The sequence below is a fragment of the Hemitrygon akajei genome, chromosome 30 (assembly GCF_048418815.1).
Source record: "Hemitrygon akajei chromosome 30, sHemAka1.3, whole genome shotgun sequence".
Lineage (NCBI taxonomy): Eukaryota > Metazoa > Chordata > Chondrichthyes > Myliobatiformes > Dasyatidae > Hemitrygon > Hemitrygon akajei.
Window position 1 is genome coordinate 28,712,824 of NC_133153.1, and position 21,239 is coordinate 28,734,062.

Below are 21,239 nucleotides of genomic sequence, written 5' to 3' on the forward strand. Positions count from 1 at the left end.
AAACACAAGAAAGACTGCAAGCGTTGGAAATCCAAAGCAACACATGCTCAAAATGTTGGAGGAACACTGCAGGCCAGGCAGCATTTATGGAAAAGCATAAACAGTTGATACTTTGGGCTGAGAACTTTAGTCCTGAAGAATGGTCTCAGCCCAAATCATTGACTGTTTATGCTTTTCAATGGATGCTGCCTGGCAAGATGAAGGACGAAATATCTTTGCCTGGATTATAAATAAGTTCACAAGTTGCTCTATTTCTGAGATTGGATTTGGGTACAAAAACAATCGCAACCTTAATATAGCAGAAAATGATCTGAAGAACATTGTTTGCAAAATAAAATCAATGCTGAACCATGTAAAGAGAAGTTAGGGCAGATTAGGATTTGATGAGGTTTTTGGGTTTCAATGGACATACTAAAGAAGGGAAGAGAGGTGGAGACTGGGTGAGTTTGGGGAGTGATTTGCTGTGCTTAAGGCAACAGACAATGTGCAGCAGAACACGGGGTCAAGCAGTATCTGTGGGAGGAAAGGAATCTTTCACATTTTTCAACAAAACACTACTGTAATCAGTCCTGGTGCAGGCTTTCAACACGAAACATTCTCCATCCGACAGATGCTGGTCGAGCTGATGAGTTCTTCCAGCTGTTGCTTGTTTCCTCCAGATTCCAGCTTCTGCAGGCTCTTATGTCTCCAGTGAATAGTGCCTTGGCAGCTGAAGGTATGGCTGCTAATGGGGGACAATTGATCAAACAGCAGAACTAGAGGAGGGCTGTCACTCATTTTAATGTTTTTTTTACCTGTTTATTCATGGGGTGTGGATTTACTAATCTGTTTCCATTTAGGGACTGTCCCCAATTGTCACTAGAAAAGTGTGTCTTACTAAGCCATTGCAGAAAGTCAGCCATATTGGATGCCACAGTAGCACAAAGCTATTACAGCTTAGGGTGTTAGAGCTTGGAGTTCAATTCTGGCATCTTCTATAAGGAATCTGTACATAATTCCTCCAGGTGCTTGCGTTTTCACCTACAGTTCAAAGATTCATAGGTTAATTGGTCATGGGCAATTATCCCATAATTAGACTATGGTTAAATTGGGGTTGCTGGCAGTGCAGCTCGAAGAGCCAGGAGGATCTATTCTGCGCTGTTTCTCTCTAAATAAATATCAGGGGTATTAGTGAACCAGATTTTATATCAATCTTATGGTTTTATAATTATCATTATTGATATCAGCTGTTCAATACAGATTTATTGAATTAACTAGACTGATATTTCCCAGCTGCCATGGTGGGATTTAAACTCATAACTCAGATTTACTAGGGCAAGCCGCTGAATGTTAGTTCAGCAACTTAAGCACAATGCCACTGTATACATTATTTAGCCATTTGGGACAGGCTCTCAGTTAATCAATACCTCAATTCTCCTTTAGTTTTGAATCAGTCCATGGTCTCATTCCCCTTCATCTCTGAAATCTATTCCAGCCTCATAACACAGCAAGATATCTGCTCTTCTCCAATACTGCCCTCAGGATTTATTGAAATTTAATTGTCCTTTTGTTGGTAACCGTGTTTTCGGTTACCACAACCTTCCTAAATCCAACTACCTTTCACTTTTCTTTTATCCTTAATGAGTTGAATTGGAACATTGGAAAAAATGTTGAATTTCCCCATGGGGATGAATAAAGTATCTATCTATCTATCTATCTCATTGGGCCGGAATAGCCTTTTACCATGCAGTATCTCTAAATAAAATAAATTAGGTGACACATTGTTGTCAGACCCATCTGCTCAACTCTGGTCAGGCCACAATGAGCATTGTGTTCATTTCTGGCTGCTCCACTCTAGGAAGGGTTTTGAGGCTTTGGGGAGGCTGCAGAAGAGGTTTACCAGGATGCTGCCTGGTTTAGAGGGCATGTGCTATCACGAGAGGCTGGATTGTTTTCTCTGGTGCAGCAGAGGCTGCGGCGAGCTCTTATAGAGGTTTACAAGATTATGAGAGGCATGGATAGAGTAGACGGGGAGAATCTGTCTCCCAGGGTTGGAATGTCTAGTACTAGAGGGTATGCATTGAAAGTGAAAAAGGGTAGGTCTATGGGAGATGTGAGGGGTAAGCTTTTTACTCAGAGTCGTGAATGCCTAGAGTGGGGTGTCTGGTATGGTGGTAGAGGCAAATACAACAGAGGCTTTTAAGATAGGTACATGGCTGTAAGAAAGATGGAGGGATCTGGACATGGTGTAGGTAGGAGCGACTAGCGTTTAGACTTTTTTGATTTGATTTTTGCTAGTTCGGCACAACATTGTGGGCCAAATGGCCTGTTCCTGTGCTGTATTGTTCTATGTTTTATATTCTAAATTATTGCACGGAACTGATGTCTTTATGGAAGTGAAGACAAAAAGTTGTTAAGTTGTATCCCCGAAGGATCTGGCTGGATAGATCTTTTATTCCAGGGTCTAACCAGACATCAGTCTCAGTTTTTTATATATAACATAGATCATTGGTGAAGGTACATTAGTAATGCTGTGCAACCTTGAATAAAAGCATTGATGTATTTTTGGCAGGCAGGGATTGAAGCACAGATATCCATGGCCTCAGGCACTGAAGCCTGAGCCATTACTGAAGTGAAAGACAATTAATGTGTAGGCTGTGAAGAGTTTCTGCTTAATCTGCATAAAATATGCAGCAGCGCAATTACGCTGACTGACATTTACTCCACTGTGAGTTTCTGCTCCTGTGTGGCAAATGATTGACTGAGGTCTGCACTCTACAACAAACAGTCTTTGCTGAAATATACACGCGTTCTTCACTGGAATTTCTTCTCTTAACTCAACCTAAAAGAAAATATAATCCCCTTTGCCTTCTTTATATTTATCATAATTTTTTTTGTGAGTTAATTCCTTGAAGTGTGCTTGGTATACTGTCAATTTAATTCCTCAGTTTACCTAACAAATGTTGTGATTTTAGCGGGAAAGGGCTGTGTTGTATTGACATCGGTGCAGATGTCTAAATAGGATCACAGTGCATGAGACAAAAACTTAATCTCCAGAATCTCAGTGATGGATGCACTGACCAAGACATCCTTTAACAAGAACACTCGCTTGCTGACCGTGACATTTTAAATAAACGATTTATTTCTGAATCCCAACAATCAAAAAGATGCTACTCAAAACAGAATTGCCAACCGGCTGCAACTCTGCAATATTTGCTAAGTTTTCTTCCGTCTGCCCAAAATTGTGCTGTTAGCAAATAAATTGTGCTGAGTTTAGGACATTTAAGCCATATTTAAGTTTGCTGACGACACCACTGTCATTGGCAGAATCAAAGGTGGTGATGAATCAACATGTAGTTCAAAGTTCAAAGTAAACTTTATTACAAAGTACATGCACGTCACCATATACAATCCTGAGCTTCAATTTCTTGTGGGCATTCTCAGCAGATCAATAGAATAGTAATTATAACAGGATTAATGAAATATCAGCCAGAGTTCAGAAGACGACAAACTGTGCAAATGCAAATATAAATAAATAGCAATACCTAATGAGAACATGAGATAATGAGACAAGGAGTCCTTAAAAGTGAGATTATTGGTTGTTGGGGCAATTCAATGATGGGGCAAGTGAGTGTGGTTATCCCCTTTTATTCAAGAGCCTGATGGTTGAGGGGCAGTAGCTGTTCTTGAACCTAATGATACGAGTCCTTTGGCTCTTGTGTCTTCTATCTGATGGCACCTGTGAGAAGAGAGCATGACCTGGGTGGTGGGGATCTCTGATTATGGATGGCGGGAGACTGAAAATCTGGTTGAGTGGTGCCACAACAACAGCCTTTCACTCAATGTCAGCAAGATTATTGACTTCAGGAGGAGGAAACTAGCCTTCATCACAGGATCAGAGGTGGAGAGGGTCAGCAACTTTAAATTCCTTAGTGTTATCATTCCAGAGGATCTGTCCCAGGCCCAGCACTTAAGTGCACTTATGAAGAAAGCACTTCAGTGCCTCCGTTTCCTTAGAAGTTTGCAAAGGTTCAGCAAAACATCTAAAGCTTTGACTCACTTCTGCAGACGTGTGGTGGAGATATATTGAGTGGTTGCATCATGGCCTGGCATGGAAATACCACTGCCTTTGAATGGGGAATTCTACAAAAAGTAGTGGATGTGGTACAGTTCATTACGGGCAAAGCCCTCCTCACCAATGTGCACATCTACATGGAACACTGGTGCAGGAAAGCAGCGTCCATCATCAAGCACTCTCACAATCCAGACCATGGTCTCTTCTTGCTGCTGCCATCAGGAAGAAACGCCAGGAGCCTCAGGTCCCACACCATGAGGTTCAGGAACAGTTATCACCCCTCAGCCTAAGGCTGTTGAACTAGTGGGAATAACTTCACTCACCTTCACTTGCTCCATCAATGAACTATTCCCGTAACCTATGGACTCACTTTCGAAGACTCTTCATCTCATGCTCTCGATATTTATTGCTTATTTATTTATTTTTATTATTGCTTCTTTTTTCTTTTGTATTTCTATAGTTGTCTTTTGCACATTGGTTGTTTATGAGGTGTGTCTTTCATTGATTCTATTATGCTTCTTGGATTAACTGTGAACACCCACAAGAAAACAAATCTTAGGGTTGTATGGTGACGCATATGCACTTTGATAATAGATTTACTTTGAACTTTGAAAATCTAATTTGCCCCATTGTCTATAAACAGTACAAAAACTCCTCTGGCAGCTGTTTTACCAGGGGATCTTTGTCAATTAACCTTTGCCATAAATACTTAATAATTAGAGAAAACTATTGGTCTCTGTTTACAATTGCCAATAGTGCAAATTTCTCTCATTAACTCCAACAAACATGAGTCTCTCTAGCTGCACAAGCCTCAATAATTACACAAGGTTGTGATCCCTTTACTAATCCCTTGTGCTACCAGTGGCGTGTTTCCATGAGGTGAGTCTGACAATGTGTGGTGAAATGTGTCGGGTTCACAAGGGGTCAAATCTACATCCTGATAAACCATTTGGCTTCATAGAGCATGGAAACAGAATATTCATCCCACCATATCTATGCCAACACGTGGGAGCCCAGCACTATTATGTGCAGAATCCAGCGCTTAAACACTACCCTTCAAGGCTTCACCAATTCAAGAGCTTACCAGGGTACCTTTAAAATGCTGTCAGTGATTCCACATCCATCCACCACTCTCTGTGGCAGGTTCATTTGTTTGTTATATGCCATGTCGTATGACGTGGGCGATCATGATCTTTCCATGACCGTGATGGTTTTGGCAATTTTTTTCTACGGAAATAGTTTACCATTGCTTTCTTTTGGGCAGTGTCTTTACAAGACGGGTGACCCCAGTCATTATCAATACTCTTCAGAGCTTGTCTGCCTGGTGTCAGTGGTCGCATAACCAGGGCTTGCGATCTACACCAGCTGCTCATATGACCATCCACCGCCTGCTCCCATGGAGTCACATGATCCTGATTGGGCGGGGGGGCTAAGCAGGTGTTACACCTTGTCAAGGGTGACCTGCAGTCTAGCAGAGGGAAGGAGTGCCTTACTCCTCTTTTGCTAGAGGCAAATCTCCAGTTTGCCACCCACTCTGGCAGACACCACTCTTGAATGCCCTCCTCATATTCCCTCTCAGTCTCCTATCCCTTACTTTAAGTCCATCAGTACAAGAGGAAAAGATCCTGTTTATATCCTTTGTAATTCCATACACCTCAATCAGGATCCCCCTTAACACCCACTACTCAAGGGAAAACAGCCCCAGACTCTCCAGTATCTCCTTACAACAAAACGCTCGAACTCAGGCACTATCCTGGTGAATATGGTTTGCTGTCCTGTCCAACCCTAGGAAGAGGGTGAGGTCAGACTGTCATAGAATCATAGATTCTTACAAACAGGAAACAGACCTTTCAGACCTATTCCAACCATCAAGCATCTAGTTACAGCAAAGCTGCACAATGATTATTTTATTCTTATTACTTTCCAATCAAACCTCGCAGATTCCACCTCTCACCAACACAAATTATCGTGGCCAATTAATTACAAGTCTATGGGATGTGGGAGGAAATTATGTAGGTTGAACAAGTTAGGTCTTTATTATTTATTTTTTATTATTATTATTAATCTTTGGAGCATAGAAGGTTGAGGGGGGACTTGATAGAGGTGTATAAAATTATGAGGGGGATAGATAGAGTTGACGTGGATAGGCTTTTTCCATTGAGAGTAGGGGAGATTCAAACAAGAGGACATGAGTTGAGAGTTGGGGGCAAAAGGTTAGGGGTAACACGAGGGGGGAACTTCTTTACTCAAAGAGTGGTAGCTGTGTGGAACGAGCTTCCAGTAGAAGTGGTAGAGGCGGGTTCGATTTTGTCATTTAAAAAAAAATTGGATAGGTATATGGACAGGAAAGGAATGGAGGGTTATGGGCTGAGTGCAGGTAGGTGGGACTAGGTGAGAGTAAGCGCTTGGCATGGACTAGAAGGGCCGAGATGGCCTGTTTCCATGCTGTAATTGTTATATGGTTATATGGTTAAATTCTTCTCTGAAGGTCTATCCTGGACCCACCATACTGATGCAATTACATCAGCGGCTACAGTTTATTAGGAAGTAGAAGAGATTTGGTATGTCACCAAAGACTCTAACAAAATTTCTACAGGGCATTCTCAAAGTTCAAAGTTCAAGTTTATTATCAAAGTATGTGTACCATAAACAACCTTGAGATTCATCTTCTTGCAGGCACTCACAAAACAAAGAATTACAATAGAATTCATGAAAAACTCCATTAACAATGATAGTCAAACATCCAATGTGCAAAAAAGGAAGAACAAATTGTGCAGATGAAAAAAAAACAAACAACAGTCCACAGAACCTGAACTGCAGAGTCCCTGAAAGTAAGTCTACAACCGTGTAGCCAGTTCAGCGCTACAACCGGTCTCAGATGGCCGTAGGTCAAAGCCACGGAGCTAGGCCCATCACTGAGGGGAATGCCAATGGCTGCAGGCTGCAGCTGCAGTGTCAGTTCAGCACTGAATAAAGTCACACAAAGTGGTAAGCTGAATACCAGTTCATCCTTCACCCTTGGCTTTTAATCTGGCTGCTTGAGGCTTAAATTGGCCAAACACTGGCTGACTATCTGGCCTGGGGCCGAGGTCCCACCACATCAATCCAACCCGGAGTTTCAGTTTGGCCCCAAGTGCACTCAACAATGGCCTCTGTGGCCAAACCTGTATTCTTGAGAATCCAGTTCACTGGATCCTTTGGGAAAGCACACAAACATCAGGTTGCACAGATGGTTCAAAGGGACACCCCCCAATGGGAAATTACAGGCTGAGAATGGCAGTAGTCCTAGTCCCAAAAAAATTTTTTATTAGAATTGTTAGTAGTACTCCTTGCTGTCTGCAAAGCTTTGCTGAGTCTCACCTGCCAGTTAGATTGCAGGTCTGATCTAACTGGTTGCATCACCTTCTGGTATGGAGTGGAAAATGCTACAAAGTATGACAAACTCTGTTAGCTCCATCATAGGCATTAGTTTCCCCAGCATCAAGTACATCTCCAAAAGGCGATGCCTCAAAAAGGTGGTATCCATCATTAAGAATCCCTATTACTCTTCTCATTCCTATCACCAGAGAAGAGGTACAGGAGCCTGAAGACTCACACTGAATGTTTTAGGAACAGTGTCTTCCCCTTTGCTATCAGATTTCTGAACAGACAATAAACCAACTCAGGAACACTACCCCAATATTTTTGATCGCTTTTGTACTACTGGTTTAAAAAAATATATATTATATATAATAAATTCTTATTGCAATGTATGGTACAAAATTGCAGTTGTAGCATTTTTTTTATGCATTGCACTGTACTGCTGCTGCAAAATAATAAATCCTATGACATATATCAGTGATATTAAACCTGATTCTAATTCTAAAACTATAGCTTCTGAGGAAAACCAATGTAGTCACAGAGAGAACAAACAAACTCCACAGAGAGTATCGAAGGTCATGATTGAACCTGGGTCACTGGAGAAGTGAAGGGAGAAACTCTGCTAGCTGTCCCACCATGGATTTGCCACCTGGAGCAAATGCTAAGAAGAGTTGGGAAATGCCCACCACCTCTATAATATTGCATCCTATTTGTGAAGAAGTTTTGGAGTGCAAAGCATGTGCCAATGGCCTGCTGCCCAGCCAACTGACGGCATTTGTGAAATTGATTAAACTACTGGGATTCTTCACTCAAGACTCCAAAGTTGGATGACGTATCATTAAGCAGAGAGAGGATCATCATTCATTACAAAATGGTTGATCCTGTCTACAGGTGTTGGCTAATATCATCCCGGCAACTTGCACTAGTGGAATGCTGATAACACTGTGAAGTCGGCAGTGGAGAAGTGGACGTCAAGCGGAGATTACGCAAAGTTAGGGGAATGATGAGACAATCGGCACCTGCTGAACTCAGTAAAGATCTAGAGGGCAGCAGGGTGGAATGGTTTTAAGCATTTCCAGAGCAGATTCTGTATGAAGTAGGAGAGAGAGAATGTGGAAGAGGGACGAGTGTGAAGAGTGAAGGATGAATGACTAAATGCAATCACAGAGAATTTGCAGAAGATGCAAAAGAGATGTCAGACATTCAGCCCATCAGTATTGTCCTACCTGTTAATGAATGGCTTACATTTAACTTCATCCACCTTGTTTACCGAAATAAAAAGTATTTATTTAGTTATATTACTAAACCAGGTATTCACAACTTTGGGTCCATGGACCCCTTGTATAATGGTAGAGGTCCATAGCATTAAAAAGATTAGGAACTCCTGGTCTAAGCCAACATTGAATGCCCATCCTCAAATGTCCCCTTAACTTGGTGGCTTGCTAGGGTATTTCGGAGGGCAGTTTAAAGCCAGATCTGCTGGTGATTTGGAGTCACATATGGGCCAGAACATGTGAGTACATCAGATCTGGGGTTGGCATGCTAATGTAGCAGTTAGCATAATGTTATTACAGTGCCCGCTATCGGGTTCACTTCCTGCCATAGTCTGTAAGGAGTTTGTATGTTCCCACTGTGATTGCATGGGTTTTCTCCAGGTGCCCCAGCTTTCTCCCACGTTCTAAAGATGTGCGGGTTACTAGGTTAATTGGTCACATGGGTGTAATTGAGCGGCATGGGATTGTCGGGCTGTATCTCTAAATAAAAATAAAGTATTTCTTTCTCATATAGACACTGGTGAACTAAATAATTGTTTTACAGTAGTCAAATTAATGAGAAGTGTTTTTAAAAATAAAATTCCTTTTTGTGTTACTAGTTGAATTTAGATTGCTCAGCTGCCAGGTTTGGATTCAAATTCATGTTGTTAGGTTAGTCGTGCAAATCTGAAATCCACTGGTCTGGAGGCAGTTGGCTTTGGTAGTCAGCTCCAGACAATGACTCAACAATGGGCTATTTGGCCTCAGGGGCACACACAAAATTCTGGATGAACTCAGCAGGTCAGGCAGCATCCATAGCAGGAAATAAATAGGCATCCGTTAGTCTCGAGAGACCATGGATTTGCGCCTTGGAAAGTTTCCAGGGCGCAGGCCTGGGCAGGGTTGTATGGTAGACCGGCAGTTGACCACGCTGCAAGCCTTTCCCTCTCTACACCACTGATGTTGTCCAAGGGAAGGGCACTAGGACCCAAGCAGCTTGGCACCGGTGTTGTCGCAGAGCAATGTGTTGTTAACTGCCTTGCTCAAGGACACAACACGCTGCCTTAGCTAAGGCTCAAACTAGCGAACTTCAGATCACTAGACCAATGCCTTAATTACATGGCCACGCGCCAACATGCGGGAAATAAATAGCCAATGTTTCACACCAAGACCCTTCATTGGGGCTGGAAAGAAAGGGGGCAGAAGCTAGAATAAGAAAGTTGGGAGAAGGCCAGAAGAGCACAAGCTGGCAGGTGAGAGTGAGGAAAGAGGTGGGTGGGGAGGGGGGGATGAATTGGAATGATGTGAGGCGTTGGGAGCTGGTATGTGGGAGAGGTAAAGGATCTGAAGAAGGAGGAATTTCAAAAGAGAGGACACTGGATCATGGAATAAAGGGAATTTGGAGAACTAGAGGAAGGTGAGAGCAGGGTAAGTGAAGATAACATTGACAGGGCCACCAAAATGAGCAAAATTGACATTCACGCCATCAGGTTGGAGACCACCCAGGCAGAACATGAGGTGTTGCTCCTCCAGCCTGACCTTGGCCTCATTATGGCAGTACAGGGGTAAGTGAACAGATATTCTTGGGGGACACATCAGTCTTGGAGGAACAGCAGCGACTCCTTCCTTAACTGTTTCAGAGTTTCTAGGGTTTACATAGAATTACTTACCATGTCCAGACATCTCACTGTCTATCGGCCCAGTTGAACCCTTTGACAGGGATGTGGGGAGTAGCAGTGATAGTGGAGTACATTGTGCCACCAGTTCACGAGGGCAGTTCTGGTCTCAGGTGGACTTCCACTATTATATTGATGCTCATTCACCATAGCTGTGAAGGCTGCCTTTCAATGGCCACTGAGTGGCCATTTGCTCTTTGTCTTGGACAAAAATCACAAGGCTTCCTAAAAGCTGATCGGGGAACCACTCGATAGGTGTGGGGAGTTAAAGTCATGACTGATAAATGGTAGCTATGGTGATGAGAAAATGAGGGAAATAATCAAGCGTGGACATTGTGAGGTCATGTTAACAAAAACAGAAATTGCTGGAAATATTTGGCATCTGTGAAGCGTGTTATGAGGAAGATTCTCAGACCTCAAATGTTAACCATTTCTCATTTTACTGATGCTGTCTGACTTCAAGTGCTTCCAGAATTTTCTGTTTATATTTTTGATTTCCAGCAACCTTTCTGCAGTTTTCTGATTTTTTTTCACAGTTGATGTCATTGTAGTACATATAGGTGTGTAGATGTGACTTTTGATACACTAATTTCCAGACATTGCTGTCAATTGAGAGTTTACTGCTTTCAATCAAGAACGTTTGATGGCAGCTCGATCTCTCCATTGCCCTAGTAACTAGCAATACTCAATAGCCTACACATATTGCAGTCACATGATGACGCAACAAGACAAAATTTAGCTGGGTGGTTATGGCAACAAGGTAGGTGTAGAAACAAGACACACGCAAGATCAAGGTAGAAAAAGAATGTACATTTCTGATAGATTTGCCTGCTTACCTAATGTATATATTGCAGAAAAGCCTCTCCCACTTATGTTAAGGGTTTGTTAGTCAGAGATATCAGAAATCCTAAAGGTTAGCTGTACAGCTTGGTATAGAGGCTTCAATGCACAAGATCACAGGAAGGTGCAGAGAGTAACAAACTCAACTAGCTCCTCTACGGGCACAACCCTCCCAACCATTGAGGACATCTTCAAGCAGGGTTGTCTCAAGTAGGCAGTATCCATCCCTAAGGGTTCTCACCATCCAGGATATGCCATCACATACCCCCTCACAGAGAAGGTACAGGAGCCTGAAGATCCACACTCAATAATTCAGAAAACTGATTCTTCCCCTCCACCATCACATGCCTGAATGGTCCATGATCCTCGTTATTCTTTTCTTTAACTATTTATTTGTTTTTATAATTTATAGTCAGTTTATATCTTTGACCTGTACCACTCCTCCAAGAGGACCACAACCTTGTTGTAGGGTGTAGATGCTTGCATGCCTCAATGACCTCAGTGCTGGCTGGGGTCAGGGCTTTGTGCTTTGGTTCTTGGTCGGGTTACAGGTCAAAGAGCAGAGGCTAGACTAAGAGAGGTTCACTGGACCACTTGTTTCAGGGGTTCAGCTCAGTGCTAACAGCCCTGAATGGTCAAAGAAATTGTTATGAAAACAGCAATGAAGAATCCTTCCATACAGACGGAGATGGAACCACCAGTGGCATAATGGGCAATAAGTGAATTGTATCGGTGCCACAGAACAACAAATTTCACAACATACTGTATGTATGTTTGTGGTCTTCAAATGCCGAAACCCATCCATTTCAAGGTTTGATGTGTCGTGGGTTCAGAGATGCTCTTCTGCACACCCCTGTTGTAACTCATGTTTATTTGAGTTACTGTTACCTTCCTGTCAGCTTGAACCAGTCTGGCCATTCTCCTCTGACCTCCCTCATTAACAAGGCATTTTCACCCACAGAACTGCCACTCACTGGATGTTATTCATTTGTCACACCATTCCTTGTAAACTCTAAAGAGTGTTTTGTGTGGAAATCTTAGGAAATTAGCAGTTACTGAGATACTCAGACCACCCAATCTGGCACCATCTGGCACCAGTCAAAGCACAGTCATTGCACAATCAAAGTCTCTTACATTACATTTCTTTCCCCACTCTGATGTTTAGACTTAATAACAACTGAACCTCTTGACCACGTCTGCATGCATTGAGTTGCTGCCACATGATTGGCTGATTATATATTTGCATTAACAAGCAGGTGTACAGGTGTTCCTAATCAAGTGCCCACTGAGTGTATGTCAGTAATAATAAATCCGATTAACTAGTTCAACCTTTAAAGACAAAAACGGGATCTTTCCCAGCAATGCAACTACTGTGGCTAATTCACAAAACATTTAACCAGGAAACATACATTGGCTTATAAACAGAAAGGGTTAACTTCATTCACCATCTGAACATTTGGGAAATGAAATAATTTTCTGTTTGTGAAGTTGATGGGATTTTCAGGGTTGGTGTTATAAACACAACTGCCATCAATGGCATTTTCACTAATGAGAATCCAGCCACTTGGAAAATGTTGATGGTTTCTCTTTCCCTCTTTCTTTGCTTTATTCGGACCTTTGTAGAAATAAATGAACTCAGAGGGATGCATAAATAGGGCAGACGTGATGTGTCTAGCAGCGATGACTGCTAACTAACTGTGACTAATATCACCAGAGTTTGCCTGGGTGACTCCAATGCATATAAAGTTAAGCACTGTTGTCACCTTCACAGCTGCCTGCAAGGCTACTGTGAGAAACAGCTTGCAGTGACTGACGCATCTTACAATAGCTTGAGAAGGATAAAAGCAGTCTCCTGAATTACAGCCATGGGATAATTATTCAGGTTGGACTTTGGAGATCCATGGATCTTGCATCTCAGGATTTCATGGTTCAGGCACAGCCCCCCCCATATCATCTGCCAGTTCCCTTTCTTTCATGTTCTGTCTCCTCAGCACCCTCCCTCAAAGTTCAGGAATAATGAAATCTCCACAGGGAATCGGCATTATTTCACTTCTATTAAATGCTCAGAAACTAGAAGCAGCGGACAGGCAAACAAGATATTCAGGACTTGTAAATCAATGGAACCACAGGAGTGGAAACACGTCTCCTGCTGACCATTGCACCCACAATCAATGCACCATTTCCTTGAGATGTCGGGTGATGTTGATCTGTCACAGCCACTCCCTGCAAATGGATTGTCTTATGTAGTCGGCTCCATCTTGGGTACTAGCCTACAAAGTACCCAGGACGTCTGGAAGGAGCGGTGTCTCAGAAAGGCAGTGTCCATTATTAAGGACCCCCAGCACCCAGGGCATGCCCTTTTCTCACTTTACCATGAGCTAGGAGGTACAGAAGCCTGAAGGTACACACTCAGCGATTCAGGAACAGCTTTTTCCCCTCTGCCATCCGATTCCTAAATGGACATTGAACCCTTGAACAGTACCTCACTTTTTAAGTATATATTATTTCTGTTTTTTGCGTGATTTTTAATCTATTCAATATATATATACTGTAATTGACTTACTTATTTACTTATTATTTCTTTTCTATGTTACGTATTGCATTGAACTGCTGCTGCTAAGTTAACAAATTTCCTGACACATGCCGGTGATAATAAACCTGATTCTGATTCTGATGTAAGTAGCAGCACAAAACTGGACTAGCTGCATGCAATTGGAACTTGTAATTTACATTTTGATGGCGTGTTTTTGGACCGATTGAGTGATATAGCGCTTTGCTAAGGGAGTTCGGTGAGGTTTGTAGTGGAGGGTGTGGACTGGAGGCCTGGATGTCTGGAGAAGAGGCGTGAGCCATGATCAACTCCATTGCTTTTCTCTGATGGGGGCTTCGAGGGCTTGAGCACATGGTTGACTCCATGCTTTTCTACGATTGAGGCATCAAGCAAGGTTGAAATTGATAAGGATAAGAGCGGAGGACGGGCGGTGTTTGGTGCCGTCTGCTTCCATTGACCAGTCTTCCTCAGTGCAGGACTCCTGTGGCAAGGATTGATCAGAACAGGCTGTGGACTCGTTTTGGAGTCCTTAGGGTTCATGTTGCATGTCTTTCTGGATTCTGGTCACTCTTTGTTTTGCTGTTTTTGTGCAGTTTGATTAGGGCGGTCGATGTGGTCTGGGGCACCTTAGTGAAGAATGATTTGCTCTGCACAGGACTAGTGATACAATTCTGACTTGAACTAAACTGAGTACGACTGGACTCCTGGTTTGATGTTTGATATTCTCTGTGTTGACCGCTTGCTTTCTGCCCTTTGCACAATTTGTTCTTTTTTGCCCGTTGGGTGTTGGATGCATTCTTGAACATGTTCCATGGCATTTCTTTGTATTGTGGCTGCCTGCAGGAGGTCGAACCTCAGTGCAGTATTCTGTAAACATACTTTGATAATAAATGCACTTTGAACTTTGAACTTGCAGCCTTTTAGAAGACATGGTAACTAAGGGGTTAATCAGCCTGCTGACCATAAATAGGAACTCACTGGGTTATAAAAAAGAACAGGAATCTAATAACAAGCTACTGTAATGATAATGCAATCCTATCTATAAAGAGAAACTGAACTCTGTCTTGGTGTCTCTAGGTAACAATAGCAGCCATTCAAGACTCCAAATAATTTTATAAACTCAGTGATGAGACATCAGAGAGCTGACCTTTGGATGAACCAAGGTCAAGTGGGATGCGTAGCACTGCCAAGCCTTATCACACAAAGGCACGATGCAGAATTTAACATCACTCACTTCTTCCTATTAAAGAGTTCTGGGTGCTTTTATCTGAAAATGTCAAACCATGACAGGCTGATTCACACTTTGGCAAATTCTCCATCATAAGGAATCTGCATTGGACATAATTGACAGAAACAACATCTCAACAACCAGAACACGTATCTGAACATCTTAGAAATGACATAACATTTTAAAAACAGGGTCACAGTCTTACAGTAAGGGGGCTAGGTGGGCTCTGGACTGAGGTGGGAAAATTTATTCTTCTTCCACAGGCTAGAGAATGTTTGGAATTTTCTGCTCAATAGGTTGTGCAGGTCCAGTGACTGAGTATATTCAAGGCACAGTTAAATAGATTCTTGGATAAGAAAGAACTAGGAGAAAGAGGCTTTGCGGTAAAAGATTCAGTGGAGGAGAAGGCTGAAAGATCCACGTATGTTCATGTTCCTAAAGCGTTCTCAGGTACGCCAGCTCACGTGTTAATCCCTCTTTGTGGGACTGAACCATGTTTTGACCTGAAACATTAATTCTCCTTCTGTCTCCACAGATACCGCCTAACCTGTTGTACACTTGAATGCTTTCTGTCTTACTTCAGATTTCATGCTCTGGAAAGACTGAAGTTGAGAATATTCTTTGTACTGAGTTATTTAACTTGCGCTTGGATAGCAATTAGATTGAGATGGAGAGCCAATATTGACTTGTGCCACCACTGTCAGGTGTTCTAAAGACAGTCAGCCTCAAAGATTTGCACTGCAATCAAAGTGAAAGACTGCTACCCTGCCTCGGGGGAGAGGTGAGCCGGCGCAGTGAGACATTGAATATAATCAAAAGAAGCATAATCTCGTCAAATAGAAAAACAATCTGAACATTCTGAGAAATAATAGAATCGTGGGTCATAGAACACCTTACAAACTAATTTTTCTCCTTCCTGCCTGATAGAGCCTCACACACCAAATGTGCGCTCAAATCATCTTCCTTTATGTGGCCAACTTATTAGGTACGGGAGTGGAACCTGGTGTGGTCCTTTTGCTGCTACAGCCCATCCACTTCAAGGTTCAATGTGTTGTGCATTCAGAAGTGTTCTTCTGCCCATCACTGTTATCAGGCATGGTTATTTGAGTTACTGTCACCTTCCTGTCATCTTGAACCAGTCTGGCGATTCTCCTCTGGCCTCTCTTATTAACACAACATTTTCGCCTACAGAACTACTCTCAACGGATGTGTGGTGCACGAAAATCCCAGGGGAGATCAGCGGTTTCTGAGATACTCAAACCACCCGTCTGGCTCCAATTATTTCATGTTTAAAGTCACCGAATTCACATTTCATCCCCCATTCCCTGAGATTTGGTGTGAACAGCAACTGAGCCTCTTGACCATGTCTGCATACTTTTCTGCATTGAGTTTCTGCCACATGATTGGTTGATTAGATACTTGCATTAACAAGCAAGGGCAAAGGTGTACCTAATAAAGTGGCCACTGAGTGGCTATGATGACTGAAATTAAAGATTTCTGGGTTTAAGTCAGAAGAAACAGGAGAAGAAGTAATGGATTGTTTGGGGACTAAAACAATACCAGAAGGACTAATGAAGGGAGCAGTTTGAGAACCTCAATACATTTTAGTATAAAATTAATAGTTGGCAAAAGTAATTTAAAGAGAGAATTGTGAGTACTGATCTGTTATGAGTCAAAGACCTTTCTCAGCACCATTATCTGGTGCTTGCTTTTTTTGATCCTGTCATCTTACTGTGGCTGAATTCAATGACTATCAATTATTTAGTTGATTACAGGGAGATCTGTGCATTCTGATTAGTTTTAAATGAGATATGAACTTGTGGCTTCTTTCAATATTTCCCATTTGAATACCTCCAAAAGAAGAGCAGAATTCATATAGCAGGCATGCAAGTGCATGTTTAGTATTTCGTTTTTTTATCTAAGACAATAAACTAGGGTACATTCCACCAATGGGGCTGTTTGCCCCAGCCAGCACCACCTCTACATCACAATATTTTGGAATGTGGCCTATCCACAGCCAACTTTTCCTCCAATACCAAACAAGCCCGCCCAAAAATCTGCCCACAGTAAACAGCTTTATTCACAGTTAATTACTTTGGACAGCCTCCAGCACAGTCTGTCCCACACACTGGAATAACTCCCTGCAGGAACTAAGAATATACAAGGGTGGTGTAAGCTGTATGCTAGTGATGGATATAACTGTGTTTCATGGTCTGTCGATCCGTGAAGGAAGTTACCTGGCTGGTACAGGTGGGCAACACAATACTGTAGCAGTTAGCATAATTCTTTAGGCTTCCAGCGGCCTGCGATCGGGATTCAATTCCCGCCGCTGTCTATAGGGAATTTGTGTGTTCTTCCTGTGACTGTGCATGTTTCCTCCAGGTGTTCCGGTTTCCTCCCAAATTCCAAAGATGTACAGATCAGGGATAGCAAGTTGTGGGCGTGTTACGTTGGTGCTGAAGGTTTGGTGGCTCTAGCACGCCGCTCCTAACACATCCTCAAACTGCGTCGGCCAGTGACGCCAACGACGCATCTCACGCTATGTTTTGACGTCTCACTGCATGCAGCATTTATGCTAGCAACCAACACTCACCTGGGATGTGCTGGGGAAGCTCGCAAGTGTCGCCATGTTTCTGGCCCAGAACTTACTACCCCTGACCTGTCTTCCTCTGAAATGTGGGAGAGAAGTGGCATGGTCATGGGGAGAACATAGAAAATCCTTTCAGGCAGCAGCAGGAATTGAACCCCGATCGCTGATCACTGTAAAGCATTATGCTAGCTGCCACTGCTACCATGCTGCCGGCTTACGTTGCCGTGTCACCCATGAAAATACCTTTCCTCGTGCAACTAAAAGAACGTGGATCACTAGAATCCAGCCTCCATCACCCTTGTATGTTGGCCCGGCCATTGCCAGCAGCCCTAGTCTCAGCGACTCAGAATCAGAATTAGGTTTAATATCACCGACATTCATCATGAGATTTGTTGCTTTGTTGCAGCACTACAGTGCAATACATAAAGACACAATAAATTACAAGAAAAATATATCAAATAACTTAATTAAATAAGTAGTGCAAAAAAGGCAAAAGTTAGTGTACAAGGGTTCATTGACCATTAGAAATCTGTTGGCGGAAGGGAGGGAGCTGTTCCTGAAGTGTCGAGTGTGTGTCTTCAGGCTTCAATACCTCCTCCCTAGTGGTAGCAAGGACTAGAGGGCATATCCTGGGCAATAGGGGTCCTTAGTGATGGACATCACATATTTGAGGCACAGCCCCTTTGAAGGTGTCTTTGATACTGTGGAGGCTAGAGCCCATGATGGAGCTGGCAGTGTTTGCAACCCTCTGAGCTTTATCCGATCGGGTGCAGTGGCTCCTTCAGCTCAGACGATAATGCAACCAGTTTGAATGCTCTCCACAGTACATCTGTAGAAACCTGTTAGAGTTTCATTCCCACTAACGTGAACACTGCAGTGACCTGGGAGACCAGCCCCTCCAACACCAGGACCTTCCATGCCCCACTTTCAGCCACCAGCAGCTCTCCTGCTGTCATTAGCATTCCTGGGAGCTTCGACAGAAGGGTAATATTTCTCCTGATGTGTATATCCTCACTAATGCTTCTATTTGAATTTCAAAACCAAGTCTGCATTTTCTGCTTCAGTACTAGCTTTGTAATGAGTTGTACATAAGTAATACACTCGGCAGATGTGACTGTTTGTTTTCTGCTGGCTGACATTTTAGAGTTGCTTGTTGGGCAGAATAGGATGTGGGCACTGTGCCCATGTTTATTAGAGTGGGGATTGCATGTATAAATCACCAGATGATTTGTTTTTGTATTGTTTTTTTGTAGTAGAATAATTATTGACCTGGATAATGGTCTTTTTCAGAGAGTACGATGGGATCATTTGATGCTGACTATAACCATGGAAACAGGCAGTATAGAAGGCGGACATTCAGCCCATCATAATGCTGATGGCCAAAGAAGAGCTTTACATTTAGAAGATTAGCACGGCCCCTGTACAAGAATGACATGCAAATTCTTGAAGTGTTCCATATTTCTGCTCAAGGTATCGTAACAGTTAGCAAAACGCCGTAGAGCGCCAGCAATCACAGATCGGCGTACAAATCCTGCTGCTGTCATTAAGGAGACTGCACATTCTCCCTGTGGCCGCGTGGATTTCCTCTGGGTACTCCGGTTTTCTTCCACATTCCAAAGATGTGCGATTATGTTTAGGGTGAGTACGTTGTGGGCATGCTATGTTGGTGCCAGAAGCATGGCGGCACTTGTGGGCTGCCCCATCACAGTCTTTGGACTATGTTGGTCATTGATGCAAAGCAACGCAATTCACTGTGTGCTTCAATATTTCAATGTACATCAGACAAAAAAAGCTAATCTCTTGAAGAGATTAAATAAAGCTCCCTGTAGTATATGGTCACCTGCTTCAAGCAGGCTTTAATTATACTGGCACTTAAGAAGAACATAGTAACCTGCTTCAATGACTATTGTCTAGCAGCACTTCCATCCGGTATGATGCAGTGCTTTGAGAGGTTGGTAATTAAACGTATCAACTCCTGCCTGAGAAGGAATATGGATCCCCTCCAATTTGCCTACCTCTGCAACAGGTCTGCAGCAGATGTGATTTCATTGGCTACTCACTCAGTCCTGGAACATCTGGACAGTAAAGATGCATGCATCAGGATGCTCTTCATTGACTACAGCTCGCATTCAGTACTATCATCCCCTCAAAACTAATCAATAAGCTTCAAGATCTTGGCCGCAATACTTCCATATGCAGTTGGATCCTCTATTTCCTTACGTGCAGACGTCGGTCATTTTGGATGAGCAGAAACATCTCCTCCACAATCTCCATCAGCATTGGTGCATCACAAGGCTGTGTGCTTAGCCCCCTGCTCTACTCGCTTTATGCTTATGACTATGATGCTAAGCACAGCTGTAATGCCATATTTAATGTACTGATGACACCAACGTTGTTGGCCAAGTGAAAGGTGGTGATGAATCAGCATACAGGAGGGAGATTGAAAATCTGGCTGAGTGGAGCCACCACAACAACTTCTCACTCAACGTCAGCAAGACCAAGGAGCTTGACTTCAGGAGAAGGAAACCGGAGGTCCATTAGATAGTTCTCATCAGGGGATCAGAGGTGGAGAGGGTGAGCAAATTTAAATTCCTCAGTGTTATCATTTCTGAGGATCTGTCTTGGGTTCAGCATGTAGGTGCCATTATGTAAAAAGCATGGCAGTGCCTCTACTTCATTAGAAGTTTGTGAAAGTTGAGCACGGAACCTAGAACTTTGATAAACTTCTAATGATGAGTGCAGGAGAGGAAAGTATACTGACTGGTTGCATCACACCCTGGTATTAAAACATAAAAACCCTTGAATGGAAAATTCTACAAAATCTAACGTATACAGCCCAGTCCATTACAGATAAAGCTCTCCCCACCATTGAGCACATCTACATGGAGCGCGGTCACAGAAAAGCAGCATCCATTATCAAGGAACCCCACCATCCAGGCCATGCTCTCCTTATACCGTTGCCATCAGGAAGAAAATACAGGAGCCTCAGGACCCACACCACCATGTTCAGGAACAATTGTAGTGTGTAGGCCTCCGTTAGTCTCGATAGACCATGGATTTGCACCTTGGAAAGTTTTCAGGGCGCAAGCCTGGGCAAAGTTTTTTTTTAATGGAAGACCGGCAGTTGCCCAAGCTGCAAGTCTCCCCTCTCCATGCCACCGATGTTGTCCAAAGGAAGGGCATTGGGACCCATACAGCTTGGCACCGGTGTCGTCGCAGAGCAATGTGTGGTTAAGTGCCTTGCTCAAGGGTACGCACGCAGCCTCAGCCAAGGCTCGAATTAGCGACCTTCAGATCACTAGACGAACACCTTAAACACTTGCCCACGCGCCAACACAGGAACAATTATTAGCTTTCAGTCATCGGTCTCAGGAATCAGAGGGGATAACTTCATTCAACCTCACTTGCCCTATCACTGAACTGTTCCCACTATCTATGGACTCACTTTCAAAGATTCTTCATCTCATTTTCTCGATATTTATTGCTTATTTCTTCTTCTTGTTCTTCTTCTTCTTCTTCTTCTTATTATTATTTATTGTTTTCTTTTGTTTTTGCACATTGGCTGTTGTCCATCCTGTTGGGTACAGTGTTTCATTGGTTCTATTATGTTTCTTGGATTTACTGTGTATGCCCACAAGAAAATGAATCTCAGGTTTGTATATGTTGACATATACTGTATAAACTTTG

At 42.9% G+C, this 21,239-nt stretch overlaps 1 protein-coding gene and 1 non-coding gene across 3 annotated transcripts in view; one reads left to right on the forward strand and one right to left on the reverse strand.

The window, feature by feature from the left end:
• The window catches only part of LOC140718912 (NT-3 growth factor receptor-like), an 878,600-nt gene that overhangs the window by 112,982 nt on the left and 744,379 nt on the right, over positions 1 to 21,239 (reverse strand). The window lies entirely within an intron of this gene.
• LOC140718952 (U6 spliceosomal RNA) lies at positions 18,905 to 19,015 on the forward strand. Its single transcript, XR_012096841.1, has one exon. It is a non-coding gene; the product is annotated as a U6 spliceosomal RNA (small nuclear RNA).